Raw genomic sequence first — 19930 nt, 5'->3', positions numbered from 1 at the left:
CCGATAATGTGGGACTCCCTCCCCTCCAAAGGGGGTATACTCCAACTAAAAACCATTACAGCATGTCCCTCGTGTTATCTTTGTTAGACCTGGGCGAACCCGTTGTATACCTCCCGGAAGAAAAGGGTTCAATCCTGAGGGACGAATGTTTCCATCTTTGTTCAACGTTTACTCGTAAGGTCTTATATCTTAACGTTCAAACACCGAAGTAATAGAAAGTGTGTGGGAATGTTCCGTGTAGGCTCCGAAACGGCTGGATCGATTCCAATTAAACTTTCAGGGAATCTCCGGATTGACCTGGCGAGTAATCCTGTAAAGTTTAGTGACGATCGGAGCACTCCTATTTTTGAACTGTCAAACTGTCAAATACTGATTTTATTTACTATGATGATCTTCACCCGCTCGAGAAGAGAATAGAAGAGAATGAATATTGAGAGAAATAAGTGATTTAATATATTATGAGACTTAAATTAAAAATTGAATGATGTAAGTTTATTGTTTAAATAAAATAAAGCAAAATCTAGCCCGGCGACGCGGGCTGGGTATGCTAGTAATCACATAAAGCCCACGTAACTAGGTTATGGTATAAAGTCGATCGCGTCACTTGAATCATTAACCACGCGATACCTTGATGTAAGTATTTTTTGTCGCACTTTCTCCTAGGCACATTGTATATGAATGGGCTCGAGCATTGTTGGAATGAAAATTCACTTAAACAAGTACGTAAAAAAAATTAAAAAAACACTCTAGCCAAACATTATACATGGCGCCATACAGCCGCTCAGAGTAATGTAAGTATCTAACTATCTATACAAATATGTTTTTCTATAAGATAATAATTGACCGACCAAGCAGATGGCCCACCTGATGGTAGGTAGAAAACCATAGCCTATACACAGAGCAACACTTCCCAGGGCAATTCAATAATGATTGCATAAGGGTTCTGTATGTTCTTAGTTCTGTGTATTGAGCATCCTCAGGAGATTTAGACATCGCAACGTTAATAACTAACTAAAGGGTCTCCTCTCACAATGAGAAAAGGCTTAGGCCGCAGTTCACCACGCTGGCCCAGTGCGGATTGGTGGACTCAATACACCTTTGAGAACATGAGAGAGAATTCTCAGGTATGCAGGTTTCCTCACGATGTTTTCCTTCAACGTTGAAGAAAGTGGTTTTTAAATAGCTTTATACGCTCATAACTTCGAAAAGACAGAGGTGCTGGCGTTCGAACTCGGTCCCTAGAAAGTGAAGTCGAAGTCCTACTCACTGGGCTACCATCGCTTCAAAAGAAAAGAGATAACTTATGTTAAAACAAACTTTTACGTTATTTGCGCGCGAAAGAAAAGTGGGTACACAGATAATAACCACGTATCCTGCTAACTAGTCTCTCTTATGTAAATAACATCAAAGAAACTGTCAAAAACTGTAAACTGTCTCTTTTTGACGACCTCCGTGGCGCAACGGTGAGCCCTGCGAATTTAAGCGTTCGATTCCCGGCTTCCCGGCTTCCCGGCTTTATAATTTCTGAATTTTCTCTGGTCTGGTATGGTGGGAGGCTTCGGCCGTGGCTAGTAACCACCCTACCGACAAAGACGTGCCGCTAAGCGATGTTCTGGTCCGATTTCGCGTAGACACCGATTAGTGGTATGACTACCGTACTCCTTAGGTTAGGTTAGTCCGCTACCATCTTAGACTGCGTCATCACTTAGGCGAGATTGCAGTCAAGGGCTAACTCGTAGTCGAATAAAAAAATAAAAAATCCTAGCGTAGCGGCGATCGCAGTGGTTTTCAATTTTCTTTGGTCTGGTCTGGTCTGGTCTGGCAGGGTTTCGGCTGTGGCTAGTTACCTCCTACCAACAAAGACGTGCCGCAATGCGATTCAGCGTTTTTATTTATTTAAACTCTTTATTTGTACACCACTACACAGTTAGGAAAATAAAGGATGAATAGAGAGAAACACAAAAAACTGGAGTAGAATACAAACGGCGGCCTTATCGCTTAAAAGCGATAGCGTTCCGATATGATGCTGATTACGGGCTTAAAATAACTGTTATATCAGTAACAGGTTAGCCCGCTACCATCTTTGATTGCAACATTACCTAGGGTAGGGTGAGATTGTACTTTAAAGTTAAAAAATCTATATATATAAAAATGAATCCCTTGGTCACGCCATCACGCGTGAACGGCTGGACCGATTTCCCTTTTTTTTATTTTGTTGTGTTTGTTATTGTCAGGAGAAGGTTCTTATGACAGAAAAAGTTTAAAAACTTTCGCGGAAAATTAAAAAATTTAATAATCCTTATTTATAAAACTTATCTACCGTATAATATTATTTCTAATCTAACCTTAGCGCTTTGAACAATATAAACTTTTTTAATTTAACATCATAGACATTTGAGATAGAATTGACAGCAGGCGTGCCTTCGTCCTGTGAATATCATCAGAGGATGATGAAAAAACTTAATATCGTTTCAAATAAATGCTTTGATCGAAGTTACTTTGTTGATAGAAAATACATGTTATATAATTAATTTATTATTTCCCACAAGGATGTATGGATAGATGTATATATGTAATATATACTAATATATACTACTACGACAATACACACATCGCCATCTAGCCCCAAAGTAAGCCTAGCTTGTGTTATGGGTACCGAGATAGCTGATGAATATTTTTTTTATGAATATAATACACATAAATACTTATAATATACAGATAAACACCCAGACACTGAAAAACATTCATGTTCATCACACAAACATTTTCCAGCTGTGGGAATCGAACCCACGGCCTTGGACTCGGTCCCACTGCGCCACTCGGCCGTCAATAATGAAATGACAACTTACTAACTCAGTATACATCGTAAAATAATAGTAGATACATAGCTAGGATGCGATGATTATTATTTTAGCATCAGATTTATTCTAGCTTCTCGATTGACTCATACGCGGACGAAGTCGCGAGGGTCCGCTAGTAGTGTAATGAAAATATATGTAATCCGCGTCGGAAAAGTTGTATGGACGTCTGAAACATTTTTGGATGATTTACAAACTTTTCCTAGTATTTCTACGTCATTCATGAATCAGATCGCGAATGGAATTGAGCCGAGTAGGTAGTAATTCTGCGATACTAATGTAACCCACTTTTAATTTTACCGGCGATCTAATAATTTTTATTTATAGCCCGTTAAAGAATTTATAATTTTGCTACTTTAGTTTACATTTTTGAGATTTTTTTTTATACTACGACAATACACACATCGCCATCTGTCGAATAATAAAACCAGTTGTAAACAAGATGTAAGAAATTATGGAGTCAGGAATTTGGTAGTTACCTATCTCTTGTTCCATCACAAGTGAGCCCTTAAATAAGTGAGTTTGAATGCAAACTCACTTGATAGCAAGATGGTTGGCACCCCAATCTGTGTCAACTCGGCATCGTACCGGAACTTAAAAATCGCTTAACGGCACGTTTTGTCGCTAGTGTGCTAAACACTAACCTCTGCCAAAGCAAATGAAAAATCCTCCTAGTGCTACCAGACCAGACCATCACAGAAAATTCGGAAATCATAAATTCCCAAATAGCCCTCACCAGAAATCGAACACGGGACCTCCACAACTAAGACCATAGCAACACTGCCCTAGGAGCCACACATACATAATACTACGTCAGAAAACGAATACGGAGTGGTTTGTGGTACCATTTTATTTTGATTAGTATTTATAATTATATATAAAATCATTGAATATATTTATAATCTTACTAGCTGTTGCCCGCGACTTCGTCTGCGTTTGATTTAGTTTTTTGATGTGGCATTCAATTTAGTTCTGTCCTCTATCTCCAACCACATTCATCAGATCTACACAAAGTTTAGGCAAAATTAAATACATATTATATACATCTATAGTTAAAAATAATTATTTAAATTGGTTATAATTTAAATAATTGTTATGGTGTAAAATTGTCAAACAAATTCATCCCATCTCGTAAAGGAACCGAGCTTAATGTCGGGATAAAAAGTATCCTATATTAATTCTAACATTTCCAAAAATATGTGTACAAAGTTTCATGAGGATCGGTTTTAGTCGTTTTTGCGTGAAAGCATAACAAACAAACTTACATACACATTCATAATATTAGTAGGGATTTTGGAACTTCTGTATCCCATATTTTGTAGGAATTTCGTTTTAACTATTTTGAATAGTTAACAACTTATTTAAAATATCCCTAAATTTATGCATAATATTATTATTATTTTTAGCTTAACATACAATCTTATATAAGTTGTGTCACATAAACATTATTGACAAACTGTACATTATTAAACACTTCCTTGTGATCATAGATTAAAAAACAAACTTTCACATTATTTAAAACATCCGTTTTCTTTAACATTGATTTTGTTTAAAAGAATATAATTTAAATTTAACTTAATAACTTGGTGTTAAAATAAGCTGACTTTAAAACTTCGATTATTTGGCTGCTTGTAAGCTATTATAATAAAGCTGACGAGTTTGGTTGTTTCTTTGCTTGAACGCGCTAATCTCAAAGCCACTGGCCCGATTTGAAAAAAATCTTTTAATGTTGGATGTTGGACATTTATCGAGAAAGGCTATCATTTATATTAAAACAAAAAGGGGAATCATTAATGAAATTGCAATAAAGTTAACCAAAGTAGGTAGACAAATTTTTCCTACAAAAATTAATTACTTGGCGTGCATTGAGAAAACTATTAGTGATAAATTTAAATTATATATTGCATCGTTAAAGTACCTATTGCCTGCCAAAAAGACGGCCGAGTGGCGCAGTGGGCAGCGACCCTGCTTTCTGAGTCCAAGGTCGTGGGTTCGATTCCCACAACTGTAAAATGTTTGTGTAATGAACATTATTGTTTTTCAGAGCATGGGTGTGTATCTGTATATTTATGTATATTATATTCATAAAAAAATATTCATCAGCTATCTTAGTACCCCTAACACAAGCTACGCTTACTTTGGGGCTAGATGGCAATGTGTGTATTGTTGTAGTATATTTCTTTATTTATATTTATTCAAAAGTCCGCGAGGATATATTATTATGTCTACACAATAGTAAACACAAAAGTTACACAGAGTCACTCAGAGGGCGATGGAGAGAGCTATGCTCGGAGTATCTCTACGCGATCGAATCAGAGATGTGCAGATTCGTAGAAGAACCAGAGTTACCGACATAGCTCAACGAGTCGCGAAGCTGAAGTGCCAATGGGCCGGGCACATAGTTCGGAGAAAGGATGGACGTTGGGGTCTCAAGGTGGTTGGTGCTGGAATACTGGTAAGCGCAGCGTTGATTGACCCCCGTCAAGGTGAACAGCGGCACAGAACCGTGGAATTTGGAACTCCCTACAAAAGACCTATGTCCAGCAGTGGACGTCTATCGGTTGATATGATGATGACAATAGTTAACTCACGATAGCTTATGTGATCTAAAATGTTATTAATTCCCTGGTACAAACAAAAGTGGGTTACGCAGAGTTGTGATAGGACTTTAGCCAGTCCAGCAGTGGATTCTTTTCGGCTATTAATTGATTGTGATTGGTTGAAGTGATCTTATTAAAAGTTTAAAAAATAAAAAAAAACAGTTTTCCTTATTCAATTACACATAAATAAAACGCTTCTATTGGACATTACGTGTTTAAATCCTGTTCGTTACGCAATCGCCATCGTGATCCCGTCTTGGGACCCGTCTTTCCATATTGAGTACGACGTAATAGCTGTAAGCAAATCTAGATAGGTTCAACTGAACATATTAGTGGATAACTGCCTCGAGGTGAACGGACGGCATACTTCATAGAACACTGTAAAAGTAACCTTGTGTCATGATTTCTACTCTAACCTGGCCGTAATTGCATTGGTAGTAACTACCTATCTGCCTACTCATGTGTGGATACTTATTTAAAGAACTATCCCTACTAATATATCCCTACTATTATAAATGTCAATGTAAGTTTGTTTGTTACGCTTTCACGCAAAAACTACTAAACCGATCCTCATGAAACTTTGTACACATCTGATGAATGTGGTTGGAGACAGAGGACAGAACTCCTCAGCGGACAGCAGCAAACCCCTCATTTAAGGCTTAGCGATACTGAATACTAAATTTTTTTTTAGATCTACAACTAAATTAAATGCCACATCAAAAACAAAATCAAACGCAGGCGAAGTCGCGGGCAACAGCTAGTAATATTATAAATCTCAATGTGAGTTTGTTTGTTACTCTTTCATGCAAAAACTCCTAAACCGATCCTCATGAAACTTTGTACACATAGTCTCTGAAGTATTAGAAGTAATATAGGATACTTTTTATCCCGACATTAAGCTCGGTTCCTTTGAGAGTGGGGATGAAAGTTTTTAACGATTTTACACCATAACTCCGACAAATTATAACCGATTTAATATAAATAATTATTTTTGTACTATAGAGATTATAATATGTGTTTAATTAATTTTGCCAAAACTTTGTGCTGATCTGACGAATGTAGTTGTAGGAGATAGAGAACAGAACTCCTCAGCGGACAGCAGCAAACCCCTCATGTAAGGTTAGCGATACTGAATACTTGAATGCCAATTAAATGCCACATCAAAAAACAAAATCAAACGCAGACGAAGTCGCGGGCACCAGCTAGTAAGCTTATAATTTCAAGAGGTATTTATTTTTAACCCCGACGCAAAAACGACCCTATTATTGAACGCAGTTTCTTAGAGTACGTCATACATTTACTTAACAATTATTTAGATGATATACACATAATAAAAAACTGAAAACACACTTGTTTTCAGTTTTTTATTATTCATAATCGTTAAGTCATTTTGATCCGTTCTTATTTTTTTTTCAATCATTCTATTATCAGTACCATCTTCATCATGAGTTTCACAGTTTATAAATGTTACCAATATTTTATGGAGCACTGGCACAAATTAGTGATAGTCTATACACTAAGTTCAAAGTTTTTATTAAGCGAAAGCTTATAGAAAAGTCCTAGTATATTATTAAGGATTACGTAAACGAAAAAAAAGCTTGGGTGTAAACAATTGCTCTAACCAGGTTGCTAATTAAATATTTTCTAATGACAATGTGAGATGGTGATAACAAAATGAACACCCGGCTAAGTTTGTTGTGGGCTTCTTCTTAGACCAGGGCGCGATTGGAACCCTCGTAGCTTAAGTTTTAAGTTAACGATTGTAGTTATCGCCATCACTACTCACACTATGTACACATTTTGTATATAATCAACGCATTAAAAGTGCCATCTATGTGCCTATTTGAATAAAGAAATATTTGACTTTGACTTTGACTACACGGTCAGCTGATGCGAACTATAGGCGCCGCCATATTGGCCTCGGTGGCTCTGACGAGCGCCTGTCACTTTATCACAACTCCGCGACCGACCGTCACGCGACATGCAACACACAGGCGAAAAAATCTGAGACGATATAATAAAAGTTTAATAATAATAAAAAGTCACTTTAATAATAAAAGTTCGTGCGGGTAAATTTTCATAAGTTGCGACGAAGGTGGACGAAGTGCCGGGGGAACGTTAGTATAATATAAGAGGAAGTTGTACACTTTGTACCAGTTCCAATAACAATTGCATAATCTCTGTAAAGTGCTCAACGGACGTGCTTGGAGTCGTAAAATACGAATCACATTCTCGCGACCTCCATCGGTCTTTTATTGAGACAAGTGTATTATGACGACCTCTCGGCACAGCGGTGTATTATGTGGATTCATGAGTGAGGTGGGCCTTGGTTCTAGTAGTAGTAGGATAAAGTCTACATTATCCTACTAGTCAAGTGCTTTCATTTGATACCCATATTGAAGGAGTGTCATTGCCATTGTGTGGTGGCACCATCTCGGATTTTAAACTTGTCATAGTGTATGTACTGGTAGTTTTCTACTAGTCAAGCCCTTTCATTTGATACTCATATTGAAGGAGTAGTAAAAAAAATAGTAAATTGCCATTTTGTTGTGGCATCCATCTTGGATTTTAACTTGTCATAGTGTAAAGTTTTCTACTAGCCAAGCCCTTTCATTTGATACTCAAATTGAAGGAGTAGGTAGTGAAAAAAATGTAAATTGCCACTTTTTGGTGGCATCCATCTTGGATTTTAAACTTGTCAGAGTGTATAATTTTCTACTAGTCAAGCCCTTTTATTTGATACCCATATTGAGAGAGTAGTGAAAAAACATGCAATCCGCCTTTTTGATTCCGGCGTCCATTTTGGAAATTTTTTCATCAAACTTCATCAGAAGCTCCCGACTAATTCGCATTTTAAACAAAAGAACACAAAATAAAAAACGGGTCATACGTACGAGAAGAACAATGCCACAGACAGACACACACGAACACTTGTGTGTGTGACACACACAAAACTTCAAACTTAAAACACTCCGTCGATTTTGCGTCGGGGGTTAAAAATATAAATGTTCTACGACCGATTGGCGCAGTGGGCAGCGACCCTGTTTTCTGAGTTAAAGGCCGTGGGTAAGCATACGTCCCACCTGATTGTAAGTGGAGACCCATCGCCCACATCGGCGGCAAAATTAACCATGGCGGTAGAACTTCCCAGGGCGAGCTCTGCCACAAAAAGTGAAAAACTTTTACTAGCAGCTTTTCCGGGATAAATAATATCCTATGACCAACACGAGGATTCAAGCTACACGTGTGCCAAATCAAACAAGCACAGTAACAAACAAACAAACAAGCACACTTTCGCATTTATAATATTAGTATGGATTTGTATGGATTGTTGCTTCGTCGTAGCTAGGTTAATACCTATTGCAAACTAGAAACGATTTTGCAACGTACCTACTTTGATTGATTGAGGTCAATAACTAAACATAAGACATTACACTTATGTATATAATGTGCTTCTGCTAATGTATTTACTCGAAACTTAAAATGGTAGAAGCGTACATCGCAACAAGGAAAATATTCAGAGAGATAGGGTTAGCGATGCTCAGATTGTTTAATATCTTTAGTAGTTATTAAGTAACAGTTGAGATTCTGAATGTTTCTAAGACAATTATATTTTTGTATGATAATGGATGGTGATGGTTTTAAATGACAATGTGAGATGGTGATAACAAAAAAAATAACAACCGGCTAAGTTTATTGTGGGCTTCTAATTAGACCAGGGCGCGTTTGGAACCCTCGTAGCTTTAGTTTTAAGTTGACCAATTTATTTATTGCCATCAACTCACTCCTATGTCATATTTTACATGTAATGTACGCATCAAAAGTGCCATCTATGTGCCTATTTGAATAAAGAAATATTTGACTTTGACTTGACTTTGATATTTTTGGATATTGATGAATATCTTTACTAATAGGTAACAGTTAAGATTCTGAATGTTTTTATGACTTTTTTCTTCTATTTTTGTATGATCAGGAAAAAACAACGTAACTTTAATAAGCTTTACTCATTCCGTCGTAGGCTGTTGCATTGTTGCAGTGCTGTGTTCCGGTCTGAAGGGGTTGTCGTTGTCATTACAGAAACATGAGGCTTAACCCTCAAATTGATGGACACAGGGCGGCATCTTCTTGTTCTTCTTCTTCTTCTGTTCCTGGGCCTTTGGACAACTCGAGTTGATGGTCTGGACTTGGTTGGTCTGGAATCGTCTGTTGTACGTATGGCCACTGATGCTGCTCCCCGCTGGATCACTCCAGCCAGCCGAGCTCACTCCAGAAGCTTAACAGGGCGGCATGTTGCAAAACGTGCTCCTTGCATGCCCTGTGAAGTGTTGATCTGTTTATATTCGCTGGTTTTCCACTTAATATCAGGTGTGCCGTCTACTTGTGCCGTCAATTAGTAATATAAAAAAAAGAAGTTTTTATATGCCTTCTGCTTTACAACTGTTTTCACTCCGAATTCTTAACAAAAGTGTTATATAGCTTTATACTGTTAAGCAAACGCCACTGTCTATGTGACGTTAGATGATAGTTCACAAAAATATAATTCAAAACTGGTTTTTCGGCGGGAAACTTCGTACATGGCGGACGCGGTTTTCTCAAATTTTTCTTTGATTTTACTGTAAACTCGTCTTGAAAAGGATTTGGTGTTGTTTATATTGAACTGTAACTTGGCCTGTCAATTTGTGCACACGTGTTAGTGAGATTCCGGTGTAATTTCGGTGTTTTATGTGAATTTACACAGCAGCAGAAATAGTTGTTATTGGTGATATTCGTATAAATCTAACCGTATTTGGTGTTGGTTAAATATTTATTATGTGTCTGTAGTTATAGTGTTTCCAGTAAAATGGATCTAGATACACCTCCTGAGCCGCCCGACCCGGGGGCATCAGCCTCGTCTCGCAAACGACAAGGAGAGGATACCAACGTATATGCGGCCAAAAAAACTATAACTGATCCTACTCAGGTAAACCCATCCGTTCAAAGCCTTTACATACATCCTTCCTTCACCGAAGGCGCCAAGTCATACTCTGACGATGATAATGGGCCTTTTATCGTCCAAGTCTCACGGGAAGTGGAGGACCCATCCTCTGGAGCGTCATTACGGGCTATAAATTTCGGTCAATTCTTGCACAAACACAAAATTGGTTCAATTATCCACGACGGCGTCAAAAATATAGGCCGCAACAAAATTACTGTAGAGTTTACTTCTGCCCAAGCTGCCAACAACTTTCTGGTTAGTCCAGTTTTGAAGTTATGCAAATATAGAGCTATAATTCCCACATACAACATAACCAGAATGGGGCTGGTGAAAGGAGTTCCCGTGGACTGGTCGATGGACGAGCTTGTTGATTCGCTAGAGCTCCCGCCTGGCTGTGGTGAGGTTCTGAAATCAAGGCGACTGAACAGAAAATCTGTCACAGAGGGTGTCATCACTTGGGTGCCTACCCAATCTGTTGTCCTAACCTTCAGGGGGCAAATGCTTCCTGCTAAGGTATATTCATACCACACCTCACTGCCAGTTGAAACATATAAACTTCCAACAATACAGTGCCAGAACTGCTGCCGTTTTGGCCACATTAAAACAATCTGCAGATCTAAGCCCAGATGCTACAGATGTGCTCAGCCCCATACAGGTGACTCATGTTTGGTCATCAAGGAATTATCTACATGTTTACACTGCTCTGGTAGTCATTTTGCTACTGATAAAGACTGCCCAGAATTCTCCAGGCAGCAATCTATTAAAATGGTCATGTCTCAGAATAATAAATCTTACATTGAAGCATCATCTCAGTTTCCTCCTGTCCGCAGGTCCTATGCTGAGATAACAAAAGAAATGTTTACTCCTACTAATGTAACTTCCTCCAAAACCTCCTACCGGCAAACAGTTTTCCGCTCTCCTCGTCCCCGAGCTCCTCTAGCAAAGGGCTACGATAAAAAAGCTGTTCAGACTATTGTCGGTGATTACTCCTCATCCCTTCCTAATGGATGCGCTCTCAACAACAATGTTGAGAACCCTCCCTCCCAAGGTAAAATGCTTGAGTTTATCTCCGAATTTCTACTTAGTATTGTCGCTCCATGTAGTGAAATTCCCTTACCGCCCAACGTTGCCAAAAACTTAAGCCAACTTTTTAAACTACTCCAAAATGGGCCCAATAACCCTGCTACAGTGGAACTGTAAAAGTTTACGTCCCAAGAAACATGAGTTAACCTTCATAATCCCACCATTCTTCCTCCCAAAGTCCCCCGTCCTTTGAGTGTTAAATGTTTTTTAATGTTTGTTTTCAGTCCTTATTGTAGATTTTTATGTAAATATATAGTAAGTAATAAAATTAAAGTATAATGTACAAAAAATATCCGTGTAAGATATATATGCATGTGTTGTCTGTGTCCTTAGGTTAAAGAGCTAACTAGCTAATAACAACTATTTCTTGGTACAAATTCAAAATTAACTTTTCATTAGTTTCACCGATCAATCTCCTTCGTGCCTTCTTCATCTACAAGACATTGGCGAAATACCTTGTGCCCAGTTGGCGCAGACAAAAGCCATAAACAAGAATTGAATTGAATTGAATTCAAAACTGTCAACTCAGCTCTAGGTACGTCACTACGTACGTCTGTACGTAATCACAAGACTCTGGTTGAATCAAATCGGTAGTACCATCTTTTGGTTTTACACCTAGCTGCTGCCCTTACCCGACTTAGCCCGCGTTAAAAAAGTTCACTAAGATAAGGGGGCGTTCATAAAATACGTGAGATGTTTAAGGGGGGGAGGGGGTCGAGTCAAATCTCATCTAATCTTAGTTAGTAAGTACTAAAGTAAGTACTAAAGTACTAACAAAAGTAAGTACTAAATTGGTTTGTTTTCCTCTATATTTTAGATCGGGTTAAAAAAAATGCATTTAAAAATAAAACAATGTCTATGGTTAGTGCCAACCCTATGGCAGCTTAACGGTACCTACGCGTATTAATTCTGACCCACATGCTTGAAACAAAATTGAAGCTTCGTGCAAAAGCAATTGGGAGGTGCTAATCATTTGCAGTTTGTTTTAGTGACTTACCTACCTACTTATACAGTGTAAATAAACAGCGATGTCACGAAAATATGGTAGCTCCCTTCATAAACACACTTTACTTTCAATTCACGTTTAAAATAAATGTATTATAACAACAAGACTGTATGCGTGTAACCTTTACGCGCGATTGAAGTAAAACTTGTATTATTATTTATTGATGAAAGAGCTAAATGTTCCTGAGGCTCCGCCATTTCTTTTAATATTCACTATTTCATTTTATATTCCATTTAAAATTCATTAATTACTTTAACATTTCATAAATATTTTCATTTCAGAAAATTGAAGGTCACACAGCTCATGTCAATATAACCTTGTCATTGAATATTATAGAATGTCGCAATCGTCAGAAGATGTATTAATAATTTATTTATTACTTTTGTACGAGTATATTTAGAGATTTTCAAAAACATTGCAATTATTTTTTTTAACCTTTGAATTTTTATTCACTTTGCTAATCAGAATTGATCCGTTTGAAAATATTGGAAATAAATAATCCTAATTGATTATAATCTTTGCCACTAGCTGTCGTATAAGTCAAAAAGCGTGGAGTATATGACATATACTTACGACAAATCAAAATTATTATTTTTAATTAGCGGAAACTGCAAAAACGTCTGACGTAAGCGTTACTTCCGTCAGAAAAAAATCGAAGTTAATCCCTAGTCGCGCCTAATGAAGTTTCACTTCAAAATACTTGTTCTTGTCCGCGACATCGCTTTGTTTGCGTGTTTCAATGTGCTCACCAGGGATCCCTGAACCTCCGCTATGTTTTCTTCAAAGCCCCTCCAACAGGATCACATGTAATACATTAACATATGATAATAGTCTAAGGTATCTAAACACATAAATATAAACAACTGAAGCGGTCATAGCCTAGTGGCTTCGGCTTTCCTTTCGTGGAGACAACAACAATCAAAAACAAATCTATCCGTCGGTAACCGTATAATTTTCCGGGATGAAAAGTAGCATTCTAGAAAATTAGACTGTTATCATACTGGTTACGAAATTAGGTCTAGAGCTTTAAAGAAAGACAGCTTGGCTGCTCGAGACAAATTCCTGTCAAGACATAAAAGGTCATTCACGTCAGTCAATTGTCTAATTTATAGAAATGACCGAAGGGATCCAAGTGTAGGGTGACTAACTTTCTCGGATTTACGAGGACATTTTCTAACAAAATAATTACGAACGTTTTCCAATATTCTTTAATTAGAGAACCCATTAATATTAGGAATCTAATTGTCTTTGTACTGGCTGCTTACAGCAGTTTACTCGTCGTAGAACTTATCAACAACATCACTTACCGTCAATTTTTAATGATGTCTGAACATTAAATAAAAAGATTGTTGTCATTTAAAATTTTTGGGGATATTAGTAATCTGGAGAAGGCTTCCTTACAGACAATCACTCGCGATAGTCCTTTTTTCAATTGTTAAGGAAGTATAGACTAACGTGATGCCAACAGATTTTTTGGACTTCACCGGCCCTATTGAGTACTCAGCAACAAATTGCCAAATAATTATCTTCATAAGAAAAGCTGTGATAGCAGTGGGTGGGAGCTCGACTTCACTTTCGGGAGGCCGAGTTCGAATTCCAGCACGCACCACTAACTTTTCTAAGTTCTGTGCGTTTTAAGTCATTTTGAATTACTTGCTTCGATGGTGAGGAAACCTGCACGCCTAAGAGTTCTACATAATGTTCTCAAAGGTATGTGGAGTCCACCAATGCACTGGACTACGGCCTTAACCTCTTCTTATTGTGCAAGTAGACCGGTGCAGTGTAGTGGGCCGGTGTACTACTGTTTGACAGCGCCGATTGTGAAGTCAGCGCAAGTTTTGTATGGTAATTGTAACGTGGACAGTTGGCATCTTTAATATATATTATTTTAATATATTTTACACCGTTTAGTCACTGTTACAAAAGTTGATGAATGGGGCTGGTCCACATTCACGATATTAAGTGGTAAACCTACCCGAAGTGGACAAATTGATGTTGACCCTGCGTGCCGGAATAATTGCCAGTTAGCTGCTTTTAACTGAGCTTATTCGCTGTTAACTGTAAAGCGCTTAGTAAGGATCGAGCTGTCTAATTGGATGACTATTATTGAAACCGCTTCTGGTAATGGTGAGTTAGGAGGATAGACATCACTTAGAACGGTGGGTACAACTTTTCATCTTATTTTTTAATCCACATAATCTCTTCTCCTTTGACAACGTTAGTGTTTGATGCTAGTAGTGCTACTCCTAAGCTGTTAGTTACATGGTAGTGGGCAAACCTGTGGTTTTTATGGTGGTTATATTAAACCCATGCCCAAATTAATTGTACCTGACAGATACAATTAATTACAGGTGCCAAAAGAAATAGCAAGATTGTTATTAACATTTTGCTTTTGCTTTTTGAAAATACAATCTACTAAAGATAAATAATCGTGCACATTATGTACACAATTAATACAACATTTGGTCAAAGCCTAATATTACATTTATACCGTTTCTAAATTTGTTTTGATTTCTTTATGTTCGTATCTTGTAACGAATGACAGAATAGTTTCGGTTGGAAAAACAACAGTTGTTAAAGGAATGCCATTTAGTTTTTTGCGATCCTCGTTGACTACACATGCCTAGCCATTGTAAACAGATCGGTCTCGCTCTGCAACTTTCCGGTGTCGGGTTCTACGCTCATTCTTCGAAAGCTGTACAAATATTCATTGAAACCCGAGCTTTGCAGTGAGTAAGCGCGTACAACGGTATGAGTACAGCTTATTAAGGTTACGTTGTTTTTTTTAAACATACTGCAAATTTTTGAGTACTGATGACGAATTCTACAGGAATTTTGCAAGGCGATATTTCATGCATTAGACACATTACATCACGCATTTCTTCAGACAAAACATCTTTTCAATCATTCATGGAAGTTCATGGATTTAAATAATTCATGGCAATTTACTTTTCGTGGTGAGGCAAATATAAGCGACGTAATCCTTATTTATAGAGATGATTCCAAGAATAATCATAAAAATCCCTACATAACCAATTCAGGGATATTTACAACCTTTTTGCTGCAAACCGTTCTAGATCTTTCGTTCTCATGTAAAGGAGATTTTAAATAGACATTATACCGAGTAGCAGAAGTATTTAATCATTTAGAACACACTACTACACATCAAGTTTTCTTTTTCCACTCCTTAATTAACGCGAATCAAACCAATTACACAATGAATTATTTTAACGAAATAAAGAATGTTTTGTTGATATAATTCTATTTAGTAATTGTTGGTTGAAGACGGTATAAAATAATTTGCTCCGCTTACAAAACACATTCAAAATGAGCATAAAAGCATTGTTTATTCACATCTGTTGAGCAAGCTTCGCTCGCAACATCCTCTGCTTGTCTTGAACATGTGCGAGATTATCGTCCGTTTAATAGACTGGCATTGAGCTGAATAGAATCGATGATTATTATCAAGACGGATTGAATACACACAAGCAGAAAGTTAAGCGCATTTAGGTTGTTTGTTTTTTTAGCACAAGTTTTTTAAAATTTGTTGATGGGAAATGCTAAAATTGTTTGCATGTAAACCACACTTCAGCCTATTTAGCCAATTTTAAAAATATTTGGCTATAATGATAGTGATCTCAATTGATCTTTTCTTAGAATTTCCTTACTCCACCATCTTAGTTTCCCTATTTAGTGAGGGGTTTCGCTGAGTTTACTGCGGTGTTGCAATTTCAGCACCTTGTGTGACCCCAACGTCCATCGATCCACCGAGCTATATGTCCCGCGTGCTACTTTAACTTTGCGTTCCATGAACTATATGACACGAATACATTGTGATTATCTAAGAACACCTCTTTATGAACCGAGATTTTTCACGTACATATGTATTTAAACAGCCATCTCAGTTATGCAGATATATACACAATTTTAATCCAAAGCTGCTTATAGTCAGTTGTATGTACCAACATAACGGTAATCAAAACGTGACTTCTGCATGTGATGCTATCTTGTTTAGCCGGCGACCTAATACCGGAATAATTACCACTGTCGATGGAAAAATATGTTTCCGTACAAACAATTTCGCATATAATAACGATAATTTTAATATCTAGTGTAACCTAGATTCTGTAATTATAGACTTTTACATTCAAAAAATGCATACAATAAATTTGCATTTACAGTCTACCTAAAAATTATTATTAATATCATTATTTGGGGTACAGTTTTTCTTGCGGGAAACTACTCAAAATAACCTACCTATTTTACCACAGATTAAAGATTAGATACGAACGTCAATGTGTATCGACTTTTCAAATCGTTGATATTTACCGATTATCGCCAAATCTAATATAAATTTTTTCGACTGAATAACTTACAAAGTATGACTTTATAAAAAACAAAACAAATATGTTTATGTGCAGCAAAAGTGCTCATACTACCATTATCATTTATTTTTATTGCCGCAAACGTTAAAGTAAACAGTGAACCTTTATATGAACCAGAGGCAAAAAGGTCCCAATAAGACATAACCAAAGTCGTTATACTGAAAGCAACTATATAGCATAACCGCAGCCATTCATAAGTGTGTTTGAGTAAGATAGAAATGGAGAAATCTTAACGTGTTAGAGCGAGAGAAGTGTATTGCATTCCGACGGGCGCACGGCCGCATGCGCCTATGCAGCCGTCGAGTTGCTAGCCTGCGACCTAACTTGACCTCCCCTAACCGTTGAAGGTTAAAAATTATAATTTTCCCATGATGATTACTGATGCAGCAATAACATTCGAGTAAAATATGTAGGTCAAAAGTGTGAAAATTATTAAGATCAGAAATTGTTGAAAAATCTAGCCCTACATTTTAAGTTAAAAAATTGTCCAAGAGTGAGTAAGACTTAAAAACTTAGGGTTTCGTGATTCATAAGGTTTAATATCATGTATTATTATTTATTTGATTAATACTATTTTTTGAAAAGAAATTAACTTGCAATAACTATCAATTGTCACTGATTTATGAAAATCTATTTATACCTAATTTAACTTTCTATTTAGTGATACAAACAAAATATTTTAGATTATTTGATTCAAAAACGTTTGAGATTACTTAGCCAAAATTTATTTTAGGATCTACATATTTAGCACTTTTATATTACTAACAATTTCTAGCGATTACCGAATACATTTCAAAGTGAAGTTACGCGATTTTCTACGATGATTATATGTGGATTTAGGTTGTTAATATTGGCGGAAAAGTAATTTTTCTATCGAACATAAATCCTTTCTAGAAGGTTGAGTAATTCAGCTCTTCGGACACAGTAAATATTATTGTCAATATTCTAATTTTTGTCATGTTGTTGGTGCCAAAGGAAATATTACACGTTTTATCGGGAGATTCGAGACGAGAGCTGGTATTACTTCGTCTCAGCTGCGTCTACGCCGCGCGCCGCTCACTGCCTCGTTCTCTTGTGTCAATCGCGTACGCGCATCGAATCGAGACGGGCGTGTGTAACGCGCATTACACAATACATCGGTGTCGTGACGTGCGCTCCTAAACCTATCCCCATTTCCATAACCAAATTTATGGTGTTTATAGTTTTTTTCGGTGACGTCACAGCCGAAACGAAATCTGTGTTCTGGTGAAGTGGAGTGCTATGAAGTGTCAGTGAGAACAACCGAAGGTACTTTCACTGGACTGAAAGTTTTTAAATATTCATTCGGAACTTCTTATTATAAGGATGGTACGGGAATGCGGATTATGTTAAGGTAAATATTTATTATTTATGGTAGGTCTCATAAATTATTACCTGATAAGATGTAATAGAGACTTCGGAGAGATCGATTGTTGTCGGCGTTTACTGTGTCATTCAATGTTTTAATATGACATAGGTACATTAAATAAATAAATAAATATACTACCACAATACACACATCGCTATCTAGCCCCAAAGTAAGGGTAGATTGTGTTATAGGTACTAAGATAGCTGATGAATATTTTTGTGAATATAATAGGTACACATAAATACTTATACATTTATGTTTATCACACAAACATTTTTCCAGTCGTGGGAATCGAATCCCCCGCATTGGATGCAGAAAGCAGGGTCGCTGCCCACTGCGCCAACCGGCTGTCAATTCATTGATATTCTATTTTTTTTGTATTAAGGGAACTGTTTTGGATGTTCCTGGTCTCATACATATTGCGATGTCCTAGTTCCGATTTTCCGGGTCATGCCAAAAATTATAAGTTTTATTTTTTACTTTAAATGATTCGTATGCAATGCTATTTCGCTTGGCGTCACGACTTCGTCAGCAGGGTGGTAAAGCAGCGGCCGAAGCCTCCGGACAGACAAATCAGTATTGTCTAAATAGGGTTATAGAATCATATAATCACATATAGCCTTGGTACCTACTCATTATATGTTCTATGGATATCGCTACCGAAGTAGTCTTTTTAAAAACTAAATAAAAAATAAGTAGGTAGGTGGGTAGGAGATAACTTTGTATCAATAATACACATATTACGTATTGTAGATAAGTGTACTACCTACCTATCTTAAGGTAACGGTACTTATTCTCGACTCTCAAGCAAAGGTTCCCACGTTCGATTACCGGTTGGGTCAGTTTTATGTTCATCTTAAAACTGCTATTAGCACTCGGATCTAGTTTTCCACTAATATTTTATTACATCGAGCCGTCACCGCCTATTTATCATAAGTGAGAAAAACCAGTTCTGCGTTTTTAAGTTTTTGATTTCGTGTGTAGCTTCGGCTGTGGCTAGTTACCATCCTTGAGGCGAAGACGTGCAGCAAACGATTTAGCGGTAGGGTAAGATGCCGCGTTGAAACCGATTAGGGGCATGGATTCAATAAAAATGCCATACCTACCCCTTAAAGGTAATTCGTTACCATCTTGGATTTCATCATCACTTACCATGTGAGTCAAGGGGTAACTTGTAGTGAAACAAAATTAAACTTTTACACCTGTCACTTTAGTGTACTCAGTAAAGATTTATGCACACCAAAATTGTCTAAATTGTGTGTTGTTTCTACGAGGGTTCCAAACGCATACTGGTCGAGTTAGTGATAGTAACCGTTGCCGACGACGTAACGTGCTCTCCGAGGCACGGAGGTTGACATCTCCAAATTCCTAACTCCGGACTGGTACTGAGAATTCTTTAAAGCCAATACCTAATAAGTTATATAAATAAATGAAATAAATAAATAAATACAGTACGACAATACACACATCGCCATCTAGCCACAAAGTAAGCGTAGCTTGTGTTATGGGTACTAAGACGCCTGATGAATATTTTTATGAATTATATACATAAATACTTAGAAAATACATATAAACATCCAGACACTGAAAAACATTCATGCTCATCACACAAACATTTTCCAGTAGTGGGAATCGA

At 37.1% G+C, this 19930-nt stretch overlaps 1 protein-coding gene across 6 annotated transcripts in view; it reads left to right on the top strand.

Moving 5' to 3' along the window:
• Window positions 1-19930, top strand: part of LOC120629716 — a 126562-nt gene that overhangs the window by 57795 nt on the left and 48837 nt on the right. The window contains exon 1 of one of the 6 annotated variants that reach the window (XM_039898712.1): window positions 18002-18279. The exons of the other annotated variants lie outside the window; for them this stretch is intronic. The gene's annotated coding sequence lies outside the window, so the exon portion shown is untranslated. Of the gene's footprint in view, window positions 1-18001; window positions 18280-19930 lie in introns of those variants that run through there. 6 annotated transcript variants of the gene reach the window in all.

This window comes from Pararge aegeria, chromosome 15 (assembly GCF_905163445.1).
Source record: "Pararge aegeria chromosome 15, ilParAegt1.1, whole genome shotgun sequence".
NCBI classification, from domain to species: domain Eukaryota; kingdom Metazoa; phylum Arthropoda; class Insecta; order Lepidoptera; family Nymphalidae; genus Pararge; species Pararge aegeria.
The sequence above is the reverse complement of the archived record's forward strand: the minus strand, read 5'-3'. Positions and strand labels throughout refer to the sequence as shown.